The 16,420-nt window shown below is 31.0% G+C and overlaps 2 protein-coding genes across 9 annotated transcripts in view; one reads left to right on the top strand and one right to left on the bottom strand.

Moving 5' to 3' along the window:
• LOC118201700 (caspase activity and apoptosis inhibitor 1-like) overlaps window positions 1-7,068 on the bottom strand; it is a 689,338-nt gene extending 682,270 nt beyond the window's left edge. For 4 of the 5 annotated variants that reach the window (XM_085818821.1, XM_085818824.1, XM_085818823.1 and 1 more), the window contains exon 1: window positions 6,879-7,067. The gene's annotated coding sequence lies outside the window, so the exon portion shown is untranslated. Of the gene's footprint in view, window positions 1-6,878 lie in introns of all 5 variants that reach the window. The other variant, XM_085818827.1, reaches the window with a different exon arrangement.
• Window positions 1-16,420, top strand: part of LOC118182083 (uncharacterized) — a 362,084-nt gene that overhangs the window by 255,042 nt on the left and 90,622 nt on the right. Inside the window, exon 1 of one of the 4 annotated variants that reach the window (XM_085818820.1) lies at window positions 7,115-7,143. The exons of 2 other annotated variants lie outside the window; for them this stretch is intronic. The gene's annotated coding sequence lies outside the window, so the exon portion shown is untranslated. Of the gene's footprint in view, window positions 1-7,114; window positions 7,144-16,176; window positions 16,378-16,420 lie in introns of those variants that run through there. One more of the 4 variants, XM_035351368.2, reaches the window with a different exon arrangement.

Raw genomic sequence — 16,420 nt, forward strand, 5'->3', positions numbered from 1 at the left:
AACGTGGCAAGCAGTTTGCGATTCTGCACTTTCTCCCAATTTCGCACCTAATCTTCGTCATGATTAAGCATTTTTTTTTCCATAAAAGTTCTAGTATAAGCGTAATTCGGCTAGCAGATTGTTGGAAAAAATGTTGAGAAAAAAAACATGCCTTTACTTTCTGAAAACAAAATGGCGTCCAAAACAAAACTAGCAGGTTGCTGTAGCAGGGTTGGTTGCCAAATTTTCGCCAAGTTACCATAATACAAAGATTAAACCATTTTTGGTTAAAAGAAAAGTAATTTATTCAAAATGTTCTCAAAATTAACTCGCACCAGTATTCAGACACTTTGAACAAACAATTTAAATTTGATAAAAACATGAAAATAACACGAAAGTTAATATTCTGTTGGATATTTGTTAGCTAAAATTATACTTTTTGCACATTTTGGCATGGATTCAACTAATTTTTTTATACAGTCAAAAGTCGTTAATCCGGACTCGTCGGGTCTTCGGCGATTCTGGATTATCGATTTTTCCAGATTATAGATCATCAGTTTAAATCCCGTAAGATGGCATGCAGAAATTCTAAAATTAAAAATATGAAACCGTAATTTATGAAATAAAGAACAATTATGATCTAAAGGGTATCAAAATTTACAAAAAAAAAAGCTTAATATTTTTTTGTTTACTTTATTAAACATTTCTTTCAATGTAAGTTGCTTCGTTTTATGTGATAATACTTTCTCTTTAATTCTATAAACAGACATGATTTCTTGTTCAGTTACAAAGTTCCGCTGTTCAAGTCCCGTTCATTGCTGTGCCGAGAATACCAACTAACTTGTCAATCAAAATTTTTTCGTTTTCACTAACCTCTCTGTCACATTCTTCATGTCTTTATCCATTTTTTGCAGCAATTCCACTTTTTGTTTGATGGACATCGAAGCATACTTTCGTTTTGTACGATCCTTTGGGAGCTCCAGAATCGGAAATTCTATTTGACATAATTTTATAGTCCGCAAAAAATAATAAGCCGAATCCAATTCGAAGATTAAGGAACAACGCAATCATCAACATTAACTGAAATAGATAATTAGATAATTTTAGCTTATACCGTCCGTTATACATAAAATGCGCACACGAAAACATTTTCTGCACTTACGCATACCGTCCGTTATACATAAAATGCGCACACGAAAACATTTTCTGCACTTACGCACACGCATATGCGCAGTCGTAAAAGGTTTTACGCGCACGCATAAACTCCTATGCGCATGTGTCAACGCGGCGTATGCGCAGAAAGTTTTTAGCTTTGAGGTCTGGATTATGGGTGTCCGAATTAACGACTTTTGACTGTATAATATTTTGGCTTCAAAAAATATATATCATTTTGTTCCATTTCTTTATAAGAAATTCTTTTAGAAAAGCTTTCAATGAAATATGTTTCCTTACTCTTTTCTCCAACTCGTTCCATACATGTTCGACAGGATTTAAGTTGAAAAAGATGGAGGATAATTTGAGGACAGTTGTATAATAACCATAAGCAAATGTTTAAGGCTGTATATTTAGGATCGTTATTCCAATAGAACTTAAAGGTATTTTGCATTCCATGTTTTCTTGCAGATGCTTTTAAATTTCCATTAAGAATACTTGGTACTATTCCTTTTTGAGGGCCGTAAAAAATCGCCAAACTATTGTTGATGCCAGTGCTGCCAAAAAACCGTAACGCAAGGAAGGAAGTATAATCGTAAATAACTATCTAAGATTGGTGTTTTAATTTAGATGAAAGGTTAATTTCATATAATACTTTATTATTATAATTTATATAAAAAAGGCTAAACATGACTGAATGGAAGCATAAGAGTAAATAACTAGTTCAGGTCATTATTATAATTTATATAAAAATTGCTAAACATAACGGAATAGATGCCTGCATCGCTATTTTGCTACCGAGTTATCGTTAAAGCATAATTTCATCTCGTTGGTTGTTGAAACAGAATTTTCTATAATGAATGATGCTTTTTCTTTGAAACAATTCTCGGTAAAGGGCAGAAACTCCCACTTATTTGTTTGCCGCTTTTTTACAAGGGTAAAAACAATTGGATTTTCGTCAATTTTCTTTTACTTTTTAGGTAAAAATAGGTCGATGTGTACATAGATAAAGTCAAGAATGTTCGCAGTGCCCTTTTTGTGCAATTCTGGGATTTTTTTTAAAGTGAAAATAGGTCGATAAGTACATGGATACCGAGTATGTGCAATTCTTAAAAACGCGTCAAGCAGTGGGTGATTCTGCCCTTTACCCAAAATTCTATTGCGCACTTTTCGTCATGGGCAATTCCCAAATTGTTAAATCCATAGGATAGCAAAAAAGAATTTAAAATCAAAAAAGGATTTAAAAATTAAACTAATATTTCAATGACATCTTAAGAAATATAGAACTATATAAACTTACGTAATTTGAAATCAGCGCTTACGCTATATTTGGCGCTTTTGCGCACACATTTTCGCTGCAAATTTTTTACGGTCCTCAAAATGGAATAGTACCGAATACTTTTATAGGCTAATCTTTAGAATATGGTAACAGGTAGTTTGGCGACATTTTGGTAAGGCGATAAAGGTTACTAGCTAGGACGGTTGATCTTTACATTATGGTAACTTGGCGATTTTTTGGCGAAAATTTGGCAACCAACTCTCCTACAGCAACCCTCTATTTTTTTTCCCCGCCGCCATTTTGTCTTCACGAAGTAAAGACATGTTTCTTTTCTTTTTATCTACTGAACACTTCTTCCAACAATCTACTAGCCGAATTACACTTATGCTAGAAATTTTATCAAACAAAACTGCTTAATCATGACAAATATTCACTGCAAAATTGGGAAAAAGTGCACAATACCATACTCCTTACGCGTCTTTCAAAATAACACATACACATAAACCATGTACACGCCGACTTATTTTTACTTAAAAAAACATCCCAGAATTGCACAAAAATGGCATTGCGCACTCTCTTCACTATATCCATGTACACTGCTTTTTTCTCATAAATTAGAAAAATTTCACGAAAATATATGACAATTTTCTCAATCTTTAAACCCGGTAAAAAGAACATATATGAAATTACCTGATCGCGAAAAAGTTATTTACCCTTTACAAATATGAACATTTCCACATATAAAATAAATAAAATATCCAAAAACTTTTACCTCTATACATTATACACGTCACCAACGAATTCATACCACAAGCATTACAAATACTTAGTATCCAGTGGCGTAGCGAGGGGGGGGCAAGGGGGTGTATGATGCCCCGGGCGCCGCTCGCAGAGGGGCGCCAACTGGTCTCCAAACAAGATTTTCATCATATCACTGTGTTTTTTTCGGGAGAGGGGGGGCACCAAAAAGGTATTTTGCCCCAGGCGCCAGTTATGCTTGCTACGCCACTGTTAGTATCAAATATTTAAATTATTTCCATGCACGTTTATTTCAACTTAAACGTATACCAAATTCCTACAAACATAAAATTCAAAAAATAACTATCATTTCATTAAAATATAATTAAATTCAAAAACACTACTTAAAATATAAATGAGCACATACATTAAATGAATAAAAATTACCTTACAATACTAATTACTTTAAACTAAATCATTGCTAATAACAATTTTCCCAATAATACCAAATTCCTTTCCACCTTACATTTAGAACAATGCATAAAAATAATATCCTCAAATAATTAAAAATACTAACTTACCTAATCTTCTTCAGAATCTTGATTACATGGCGGATACACTTTTCTAATTCATTCAATAAAATTATTGAAAGATTTTTTGTGCGAATTTTTCCTCCATACTTCCTCCGCTAAATAAAAAGCAAACTTCTCTTTATCACAATGCCTAAATACCCATTTCGAATTCACTTTAGTTAGGGCCATGGGATCCAAAAATTAAACAACACTGTTTCAGACAACACAGAATAAAGCTAAATACAAAATTTCCACATTTTTTCCCGATTTCCCCCCTTTTCCGATTAAAGAACCGTAATTCGTCCATTAATATCACATGACATCCCATGATCTCTCATTTCCCTCACGCAAAATAATGCGTAATCGGAGCTGAGTACTGCTCACATTATTACCAAAGTCTCAGATAGTAACCTTTATAGCCTCCAAAATGTCGCCAAACTACCAGTTACCATATTGTAAAGATCAACCGCTAGGACTTTAGCAATAATCTGAGAAGTACACAGTTCGAATCACAGATTATTTTGTCTCGGAGAAATGAGAGATTATGAGACATGTAATGTGACATTTTCCAGAAAATTCCGATCGTGATTTTAGCTAATAAGCACTTAGAAACAATTTCGCTGCTAAAGTGCAGAATCGTCCACTTATTTGTTTGGCGCTTTTTACAAAAGTAAGGAGAATTGGATTTTTGTCAATTTTCTTTGACTTTTTAAGTGAAAATAGGTCAATGTGTACATAGATAAAGTAAAGAGTGTGTGCAATGCCATTTTTGTGCAATTCTGCGATTTTTTTTAAGTGAAAATAGGTTGACTTGTACATGGATACCGTGCATGTGCAATTCTTAAAAACGCAGCAAGCAGTTTGCGATTCTGCACTTTCTCCCAATTTGACACCTAATTTTCATCATGATTAAGCATTTTTGTTCTATAAAAGTTTTAGTATAAGCGTAGTTCGGCTAGCAGATTGTTGGAAAAAATGTTGAGTAAAAAAAAAAAAAAAACATGCCTTTAATTCGTGAAAACAAAATGGTGTCCAAAACAAATCTAGCAGGTTGCTGTAGCAGGGTTGGTTGCCAAATTTTCACCAAAAATTCACCAAGTTACCATAATGTAAAGATTCGCCCTTTTATATTAATAATGATCTTTGTTATTTTCAATAAAAAATAATCCGGTACTTTTATATTATCCTGTTGCCAAGCAACATGATTTAGCACCAAATATGAAAAAGGCATGATGTCACAACATTTATAACAACTATGTTGACCCAACTGATTCTCGATAAACTAATTTTTGCTTTTATGAAGAATGGTATAAATTAACTGTTATTACCATATTTTCCCCTCGCATATTAAAAAAAAAACATAATATGAGGTATGTAAAATCACATTTGTGAGTGCATTTCGGTTCATTTACAGCTGGTTGAGGTAATTAACATCTGTTGAATAAGAAAAGAACAGCTGGATATGGGTGACAAAACAGTAATAAAACTGAAACAACTACATATGGGAAGTTTGTACTCACGACTTTTGAAACCAAATTTTTAGTCAAAATGCCTAACAAAATAGTACAAAATCGATGAAAGCCTTTAACAAAGCGTAGAAACTTTCAAAACAATGGCTATTTGGTGAATAGTGCAGAGATTGCCGAATGTTTTATTGTTAAAGGCAGATAAAAGTACAAAACGGAATTCTGCCAGAACGATGAGCAAAATTTTGGCAGAATCTTCAATAAATTCCAAGATTTTATCATAACCACCTTATACGGTCAATTGAATAATAGGTAAGTATCTTAAATTTCCCATCCCACAAAGCAGCGATATATCATGAAACATGCATACCTCAACCCCTGTGCATAGCAGTTGGGGCAATAGATTTTTAGGTTTAGCTTTCGTAGCATAATAATTCATCCAGAAGATCCAAACATATTAAATTTTGTTTCATCAACATTATTCCAATACGATAAATGCTTGCTTACCGTGGATTTTGCAAACACCAGGCATATTCTCATTTTCTCGTGGACAAAGAATTTCCTTCTTATTAATCACTCATTGTATCCATATGTCCTAATGACTCTTCTTATAGTTTCAGTATTAACTTTTATCAAACTTTTCTTCGAAATACCTGCAAGTCTTTCAGTACTAACTTTTGGGTTTTATTTGTTTTTCATAACAGAAATCTATGATTCTTTGGTGTTAGTTTAGAATATGGTCTAGTGTGTGTGTGTGTGTGTGAGATTATGGCAAAGCCTCGAGGGCTATCTGCCTAAGAGGAGGGATGCCTTCGTGGAGGACTTTTTAAGGGAAACTGGCTCGTATACACGTTACACATGGGGAAAACCACAGAAACGCCCATGCAGCCAGCCCGTTCGCGGGATTCGAACCTCGGACCGAACTACCAGTGTTCAACGACTTAACCGCTCGGCCGCTGGTGGGCAGGATATGGTCTAGACTTCAGGGTATTTTCAACAGTTCTATGCAAGTTTCACTGTTTTTTAATATCAAAGAATGTGTTACATCAAGAATTTTTTTAATTATTCTGCCATTTTTAAAGTAATTAATAATTAAATTTCTAATAGAACTTGCTAACTTGTAGCATCAACTGTTAATATATTTTCCTAAAAGTTTCAAATGCTGACTATAATTCTTGAGCTGTACTTTAAAAAAAAAAAAAAAAAAAAAAAAAAAACCGACAAGAAACATAAACTGCCAAAAGATCTCAATGAAACTTTCGAGTGTCCGAATTATTATGTGAGTTACTGAATAAACTATTTTACTACAAGGACTATTTTTATATTACTTTTTTTTGGCAACAAGCATTTTTCTCGTTTTAAATGAGGGGGAAAAAATGCTTAGAAAAGGATTTGAAGTCTGTGTTGAAATATTTAGTACAAGATTTACGCAAATACGTTTCAAAAATACAAGGATCGGAAAACAACACTGTACATCTCACACTACGACTGTACATGGCTATCTGTCATTTCAGAAATTGAGAAACATTTTAAATTGCTTAAAATCTTTATTATGCGCAGTTTTAAGTAATAATCTATAAAACTCTATTTCATTATCGATTGCTATTCCAAAAAAATTCGACAAACTGTATCTATATGCACAAGACGTCATATAACATTATACTCACTACGTAAAAAGCAAGCGGTACTTACCTGCCTATAATATTTATTACCAATTGTAATCGCAATCACTCAATATCTTCCCCAAACAGTTCTTAAAAGTATAAATCTTAATTTAGAGTACATTTACTATATCACTGCCAGAAAGTTAGAGAAATGGAGAATCTATTTCCCATAAACACATGCACTCGCCGTTTCAATACAACCCGCCATGTTTTTTAATTTCACGCAAGGGATTGTGGTCGGCTGCTTGCAATCCAAAATGGCTGCTGGAGGGTTCCTGCTGTGAGGGTGTCGCGTAAGTTGCTCCCGATTGATCCTATCTTTTTGATATGATAAATTAAATTTTTTGTTTTTAAATTTAAGATTTATTATTAAGAATACCTAGCTTTAAAACATGTAATTACATATTTGTTTGTTTATCTGTTACGTCACTATAACTGTCCGCATCTCTTCTTCCTCTGAGGAGAGACGCTGTATAGAGAGGGAGAAACTATGCTGCGTTTGTATTGATGCGTTGTAGCAGAACGCCGTGCGGGTGGGTGTCGTTATCCCAATGCTATAGCTCTGAATCAACTTCTATCGAATAGCGGCTCGTGGCAAAATTTTCAAAAATTGCGTAGTGAAATTTTAAAGCGTTGATTGGCGGCGCGCCAACTTGTCTCCACGAATCGTTAATTTACGTGCCGCCTTTTTCAATAATTGTAAGGAAAAGTTCACTTTTAAGGGAGAGAAAAAGATGGTGTGATGTTTTTAAATGTTGGCTTCTGGCGATTTCCTTTCGAATGTTATCGATTAGCTATATACTGATTGCTAGTCTTATGGATTGGAGGTTTTTGCTGTTGCGAACGATCCGGAGCGACCATTTACCTTATATTTTTAGATAACAAAAGATGTATCAAAAGAGCATGGTATCAAAAACATTCAGTTGTTTATTTTTGACGTATTATGCGTCAAGTTGGAAATTTATATATTTTACATTCATTCGCAGTTAAATTGATACCAGTTTCTTTTTCTAAAACATGTGTAGTGAGAAAAATATGTTCCAGTTTCTTTCCTATGTTACATTGCTTAGTTTTGCAACAAACATTTCTTCAAGTGAAAATTTGGATTTATTGACAGTTTTAAGTAAGCAGTTTTTAAATGAAATTTTCAATATATTGTTTCTAAAATATTTTACAAAATGTTTTAAAAAGTGTTTTCTTATACATTGTTAACATAGTAATATTAAAAAAAGAAAAGGAAAAGAAAAAAGTTCATTTCAAACTCAAAATAATTTATTGTAAACAATGTTTTCTACTGTAGGTAAAAGAATATTTAATTCCCTGAAATCAACAAAAATAAATATGATAAAATATAGAAATAAATATATAACAAATATGATTTTTTGTAATGGACTCTAATAGCTTTCTGAATAATCAAATCTGTCAATTTTTATTTTTATTTTAATTTTTTTGACGATCGGATAAAAATTATTTGCTAAACATTCTGATAAACATTGTAATCTTTTTCTTTATAAACATGATTATTACGCTAAGTTCTATTGAACTATGTATAATTTTTTGTTGCCAAAATAAAGTTTCTTTTTAATGAATTAATTTTTCACCAGGTGTATAAGTGACCCTATACGTTTTAGTCTGTTTAATAATCTGATGATGTTTAGGACTGAAAAGCGAAAATGTATCGCAAGTAAAAAATATTAAACAGGATTCTAATTTAATATTTCTTATATTTTCTTTATTTTTAATCCTTAAACAATGATTTTAGTAGCTCTGTATAATTTAAGTAACAATTATTTTTTTTCAGCGCTTTAGTACTTTTTTGTTTAGATATATATATATACATATGTACATATAATTTTTAAAAATTCGTATTTAAATTTCATCTTAGTTAGTTTACTAAATATTTTAATTTTACTTACTAAAACCACCTTCGTGTGTAAAATATTTCTGTTTGCGTCGCGTGGACATGTCATTCGTAAGTTCTGTTTTGCTAATTCTTCTGAAGGGTTACAGTACCACGTCTTGTAAAATTTTGTTTTTTAATTTAAATACATTCGGTAGAAAATAAAAAAAGGAAAGTATTAACTGCATGTACTCTTATTGATATTTTAGAAAATATCGGATTAGTTAGTGGGATTTTCTCTACAGTTTTTCATTTGTGTCATTTTTTTTTTTTTTTTTTTTTAATTTTTATTTTCGATTTAAAAAAGTGCTATATATTATTTAAATTCGTCGCAGAAGGAAGAAACTTATTTTAAGTGATAGTTGGTGATCAGCTTCCATATTTGATCATATTATTAAGATCAAGTTAATATTTAAATGTTCATTTTAGGTAACTAATTTTAAATTACTACATTTGCGTTTAACGCTATAAATTAATGGAAACTTAAAATTTCTAGGTTTTACATATTGATAGTAACTTTAGGTAAAAGTGATTCAAAGGATTTGTTTAAAAGTATTATTATTGTATCCTAAATTGAAAATTTTATGAACAATCACAATTAAATAATTATTGATTTGATTAAATATATTTTATGAAATTTGTTATAGATCATTACTATTTTTTACTGAAATCATCAGTGCTTCCCGTGAATAATTTTTTCACAGACATTCATTTTGATTAAGGATCTAAGTTTTTATTTTTTTAATTTCTAGTTTTTTTTTTTTTTTTTTTTTTTTTTTTTTTAATTTAAAGTTCAGTTAATTAATGTTAATTTTACCATATTATATTTGTATGCAGAATTCTGTATTTATCCAATAGTTAAAAATGTATTTTTTAAAATTTTAATGGAAGCATAGGGGCAATTGAAAAGCAAAGTTTTCAAGACGTTGAAAAGAATACTTGAACCAGAATTCTATAATCGTAGTATTAGGTAAGAACGTTATATTCAGATCACACCATTTTTAGTTCTTGTTGTTCGATGTTGGTGTAAAATGTTGTTCGAAATTTAATTCTCTATATATTATCTTCAATCGAATTGATTTTTAAAATTTTATGTATTTCCAGTAGTTGTTTTGTTCCAAATTGCATCCGTTGTTTGATTATCAGAAGCGCTGTCTATCCGTTTATTTGTACTTTAAAGAAATACGTTTAGTTTTCTCTACAAAATATTCCCTACGGAATCCTTAAATTCCCTCAAAAGAATCCCTGCTAACTCCATAGTATTATCTTCATTGTATTCATACATTTAAATAAATTTTGTTCTTTAAAGGTAACTTAATCCTAGTTTCCCCTTCTATTCTTCAATATTTTAAAATTCAATACTTGAGTGATATTACATATTTTTTTAAAGATTTCTGTATCATTTTAGGAGAAATGTGAAATTTCTCGAAAAGTTCTAATTTAAATACACTTTTCGTAATTCCTTTAATAGGGGGGGTCTTTTATTAAGAGTATGCATTCTTTCATCTTTCTCTTTCTACCCGAATCTGTTTTGTATAGACTATAAAATGTTACAAACTGCGCTTTAAAATGCACTTTCAAAGTCCGCCAAATGGCGAAGTTGAAATCGAAACTTTTCTTACGTGCTTAGCGCAACCAAGTTTCAGTTTCGTTATCTAGCAGTTCGAATATTCTGCAAGGGTGTGGAGGAAGCAGTTTTTATAGTTTTCTTAGTAAGCTTAAGGTAGTTGTTTTTCTAGTCAAAATTTGTGCTTTACGCTTGCTTGCTTAAAATGCGTTCATTTGATACATAAAATATAATAAAATTTTATCCTCTTAATTTCTAGTTGTCGAATATTTGACTTTGTTCAAGAGATGTACAGTCGTTGTGGTTTCTTTAATAAGATATCTTAAAAACAGAATCGTAAGTGCAGAAAATGTGTACATATTTTTTCAGATTATTAATGTGGGATTATTTGTTTTAAATATTTTCTGCGTGTTAATTCTTTGAGAATGATTTTGTAAAAATTCAGAAGCAGAAAAGGTGGTGTTTTATTTATTTATTTATTTATTTATTATTTTTTTATATATATTTTTTTAATGTTGAATGTTCCTAAGGCAAAGCAACAGTTGTAAATTTAGAAAATTTTTACATTTCGGAATCATATCGAAAATTTGATACAGCATGATCACATTTCCGTTAGATCTTGAATTCGTCTGTACGAAATTGTCCTAGTTGTTTTTATTTACTTGAATTGTGACACCAAAGGCAAAAATTGACTTTTATTAGTCCAAAGGGGCTCTGTCCCCGAAGAACTATTCTTTTGGTTTTGCGATTTTTCGTTAAATCACTATAAATGTCCGTTTCACTTTTCAAACTGTTGCCACCAAATGTTAGAGACCTGCATTATATATATGTCCTGAAGAAATTAAATAATGAAATATCTGCATCAATAGATGTATATTTCTCTCATTGTGATTAAACAACGGTACATACGGTCATCGAATTTTGAATGACGTAACCCTCTTACGAATATGGGCATGTGGAAGACCAAATTTGAAATTTAGAATTTGTTTTATTATCGATTTCATACTTTGTAAAGCTTTAACGAATGTTTGATTAACAAACTCAGCGATTTAAAAGAGAGCAATTGCAACACTCTACGGGGGGAAAATCCTTTTTAACTCCAGCGCGTGGAACTGTGTATCGGAAATTCTAAAGAAAGGTTCATTTTAAAATTATTTTGCGACATTGCTATATTGAACTGAATTTTATGGTTTCAGTGCAAAGAACATGGTATTTAATAAATAAATGTAACACACAAAATGTTAAAAAAACGCCCCACTGGACGTAATTTAAAATTTGAAATCTTTCAGATTTTTTTTATTAACTTATTTATTTGTTATTTTTAAATGATGACTGCTTACACCTTGATTGCTGAGATTCTGAAGTAGTACTTTCTTTTTCTTCTTATTTTCTCTTTTCAATGTTTAAGATTATTTTTATATGTCCCTTTAAAATTCAGACGTTTGAGAATTTCTATTTTATAGTGCGAAAAAATGGAAAATTTCAATTTTAATGTTGGGTTTAAAAGTGTAGCTTTTTTCATTTAGTTTCTTACATTCTAACACTACTAACAATTTCCTTCCATCTAAAAAATGCATTTCTTTTACTTAGAAGCGTTTAAAACGTGCTGCTCTAATGAAAATATGTAGGACCAAAAAAGACAAAATTATGCTAAGTTTCTTAAATTTACGTAAGATTTGTAATAGTTACTGAAAGTGCGAGGTATATTTGCTTTGAAACTTCTTCACTGTCAAACTTTAATGTATTTCCAAGAAAAATAAAACTCACTTTCGATGTTTTTTTGACTCTAGTAATACGATAATCCTGCTGTCTCTTTGGTCATTTTTGTTTTCTGGCGGCACCTGCTCATCCTGTAGAAAAGAGTATGACTCGAAGATTTTTCGGAATTTTAGAAAAGCAAGAGTAACTTTGAATCTCGCTTTCTTTAATAGCATCGTAGTTCAATTTTATGACTTATATTTTGAAATAACTTTGATTTTAGATCTCATCCACCTTTGAACGAGATCTAAAATTTATGGTTTGCCTTTATAAGTGATAATTTGATGCCGTCTGTGTGCTTTTGAATCTTATGTTTTTGCAGTAGCTAAAAGATATCTAATTTTAAAGTAGTGATAGTCATGAATCAGTAATGGTTGTTTGCAAACGCTCATTACTGTCCTTTAATGAATATGCAGGTATGATATTTTCTGTAAACGTGATTTGCAAATTAAGTGTTTAAATTACGTAGCAGGGTACACTATTTTATGTAGCAGGAATATTTGATTTTCATTTGTTTAAAATGTGCTGCTTTGTTGTATATGCTAACAAGTAAAGTGGATTCACAAGTGTGCCTAGCATTTAATTATCCAATGTACATATTTATAAAGAATGACTGTAATATGAAGTGGATTTTGAAAAGCAATTAATAGATAGGAACAGAAAAAATTATTTTTTAAACTTAATTTCTCAGATACATTTTAGAACCGTTTGTGATCACTGTGTTAATAATTTATTTTCTATAGTAATGTAGCAATGAAGTCATTTTTCTTTCAAAGTCTTCCAGTGTAGAGCAGCGACTGCAATCGATTTATTTTAATGTATGTTTGAATTTTTTTTAATATGTCATTGTTAACAGTGTCTCAGTAAGCAGTAGCTGTTAACAGATGGAAAAGTCCCAAATCTGTGTAGATTATGTTCAGACTCGAAACGAGCTTCATTTGGAAAATTAATATTTCATTTAACCGATGATGCAAAGATCAAAATTCTTAGGTAGATCGTTAAGCGAGGATGCGGGTTAAAAATCAGCAAATCCATCGACGCTAAACGGCATTAAAAAAATCGCTATGGCATATTGTATTTTCTTCGTAAATACCTATGCATGAAATATTTCAAAAAAAAATTGTCTTTGTAGAAAAAGGTCGAAAATTGATTTCAAAATGTGGCCTACGAAATAGAGAAATCATTTTGAATATGACAGAAAACTAAAAGTCAGTTTTCCTGAAACATTTACTGTGGAGTTCATGTAATTATTTTCATTTTATATGATGGTAGCTAAGCTGTGAGATGCTAGTTCATTTGTCTAATTTAAAGTCCTCTTATTTTAACCAATTCCAAATGTTCTTTATCTGAATCTTCTTGGTTTTGCTCATATTAGTTTATTTTTTTCATTTGAAAGCGATTTACCGCAATCTGGGAAAGATGTCACATTAGTCTATACTATTAAAATATGTGCGCATATGTCTATTTGTTTGTTTGTGGCATCATCTCCTCTGGAACGGTGGAGAGTTGAGTTTCGAGAGAGGTATCCCTCGGATTCTACAAATTCCTTGGAAGCCATTTCGACCATTCCCATCTTCGTACGATTTCATTAATGAAAACTGAGTGCGAAAATGCTGATTTTCGCACTCATTTTTCCGATTATCAACAGTATCTCACGCTGGAAATAAAAATCTGCTTTATTTCGAAAAGTGTTGCCAAGCCTCGCTTTCAAATTATAGAGTTTATTTATAAAATATTGCAAATTTTACAAAATATGAAATAAAACTACCATTGCCAAGCATTAAATATATTATTACTAAATAAAGTCGTGTTCTGACATTGACGAAAGCACACAATTCCATGTGACGTCATTATATGTCGAATATGTTTTGTTAATGTCAGCATTTTAAATAATTAGCTACTGCTGGCAACGTTTTTTGTTTCAGAGTAAGGTGATTGACACGGTATGTTGTGGCCGCGATAATTCTTTTATTGATATTGAGAAAAAGTTGTTATATTACATTAGATTTAAATCATGACGTCATTCGTATATGTATTAACCTGAAGTGTCCAAAGTTTCTGTTTCCTGGTTTGGCAACAGAAACATTATTTACGAATTGGTTGTTGCTTGGAAAGAATGAACTGATTTCATTCATGTTGAAATGTTTTTATGCATTTCTTTTCAGGTGTACATAGAACTCTAAGTTTTGTTTTGATCGCAGCTATCAGCTTTGTATATAGTACATTAAATTAATAATTCGTTTTACTTTCAGTAACATAGAACTTACATAAATACTGCTTTGTCCAAAGCCCACTCATCTGGCGGGCTTGTCCGCTCGTTAATAAAAAATAAGGGCAAAAATGACTTGAATTATTATGCCTGAATTCGAATATTAATGTTTCGGTAGTATAACTAGCAATGGAATTTCGACAGTATAGCCTACAAATGCGAGTACTAAGATGGTTAAGAGACCTTTTAAGCGGTTACTTTTTATCTTTAACTAACCTAGTTAACTATAAAATCATCTTGCTTCTGATTTCTCTATCCAATCTAAGTAAAAATCAATCTTCGCAGTTCTGAACTTAAACAAAATAAAGTATTCCTCTGAATTACGCAATAAAGTAATTGAAGTATGAGACTTAACACTAAATAATACTTAAGCGTTATTACAAGTTTTCCAGAAGTCGACAACATTTTTTTAAAGATGATACATTTCGTTTTTTTTTTTTATCTCATTCCATATGTTTCTTCTTTATTAATCCTGTATTCTGAGTACTGAAACCTTATTATTACGTATCGTGTAAAATTGTTGTTGACATTTTCATTTTTTTAGATTGTTAATAATTGCATAGAATATTGATGATGTGTTCTGTCATGGCCCACTGTAAAATTTCAGTTTCTTGGAAAGTTAAAGAATCCGTGGATATTATTCAGTCTTTAGGTTGTAGAGACATTAAATTAATTGTAAAAGCCGGAGAGATGAAAAATTAGCAACCGCCTTCCCCGGGAATCGAACCCACGAACATCTGGAATACCGGCCCAGCGTGCAGAACCGCTACACCACGAAGGTACGCTAGGAAAGTGGGAGAAATACCTTATAATGTATTTAAATGAAAATGCATAGATGAATTAGTAATTTAAATTATAATGCCTTATAATTAGACACCACTGTTTAATACTACATCTCGACGTTTCTCCAGTTCTTCAGACCGTTATTTGTTTTTAGAAGTAATTAAAATGTATAAATTTGAAGAATAATGTTATTATTAGTTTTGTATATGCACCTATACGTAACGCTTTTATCAATGTTTGAGGAAAACGAATTATCAACATGAAAGCTGTTAATAATGTATTTTTAAATTGTTGTCCTTGAAAATCTTAACATTCTATTAGAGCTTCATAATATCATTTTTTATTGTGTGCCAGAAAATATAACTGAGGGAATTTGTTGAGAAAGGAAGAATGCATTCTTTTAAAAGAACACTTAAAAGTTCATTAATTGACTGAAATGATTTAGTAAATGCTGTAAGTTATGAATGATGCTCTTTTAAGGTATGATAGTGAGAAAAGTCGGAAAGTAGTTAATGGTATGTGAGATGAATTTAAAGCTAAATAAAGTAGAAGAAAGCATAAAAGATAATTTAATCAGCTTTGATTTTAAATTATCTATTCGGCTATAATTTAAATTTTGGGCAATGTAATGCGCAAAATGATGCAGTACCTAGTGGGATGTAAACAGTCGGAACTTTGAATGCGATTTCTTTTAATAATACACCTAAAAAACGCTTCAGAACTTTATTTTACTTTTAAGTTTTATTAATAGATTTGTTAGAAAGGTTTTGTAAAGAATGGAATGTGTTTTATTTTGCCGTCTTTAAATAACTAATCAGGTAGTCGGAATCAAATATTTAATCTTTGATTCATGCATTTTATAGTTTTTCAGACTTTCTAGAATTTAAATAAAAGAATACCTTTAATTGTAAATTAAAAATTTTTTGGCAAAAATTTAAATCTCTAGAAACGGTTAGAAATTTAGTAATTTTTATAATTATTATGCCTATTTTTTTTCAAATATTGTAATCAACTGTCATATTTTTCTATATTACAGATTTGTGAAAAGCAGATTTATAAAAAAATTATATTTCTCTGTCAGGAGTTTTTAACCCATTATGGAAGCACCCCTCGGGGTGGGGGAATTTCACGTTTTCAGAAGAGACTGTTCGACCCCGGATTGGTAGATCTGAATCTATCGGCAACTAATAGTTAAGGCCTGGCTGAATTCATGCGATCGAAAAGGCTGAGAATTTTTATCAAAGCATTATGTAAGTGTAGCGATTATAAAAATAAATATTATAATAATTCTTG

This window comes from Stegodyphus dumicola, chromosome 6 (assembly GCF_044657685.1).
Source record: "Stegodyphus dumicola isolate Sdum_Otavi_A_Nest chromosome 6, ASM4465768v1".
In the NCBI taxonomy this organism is placed as follows: Eukaryota; Metazoa; Arthropoda; class Arachnida; order Araneae; family Eresidae; genus Stegodyphus; species Stegodyphus dumicola.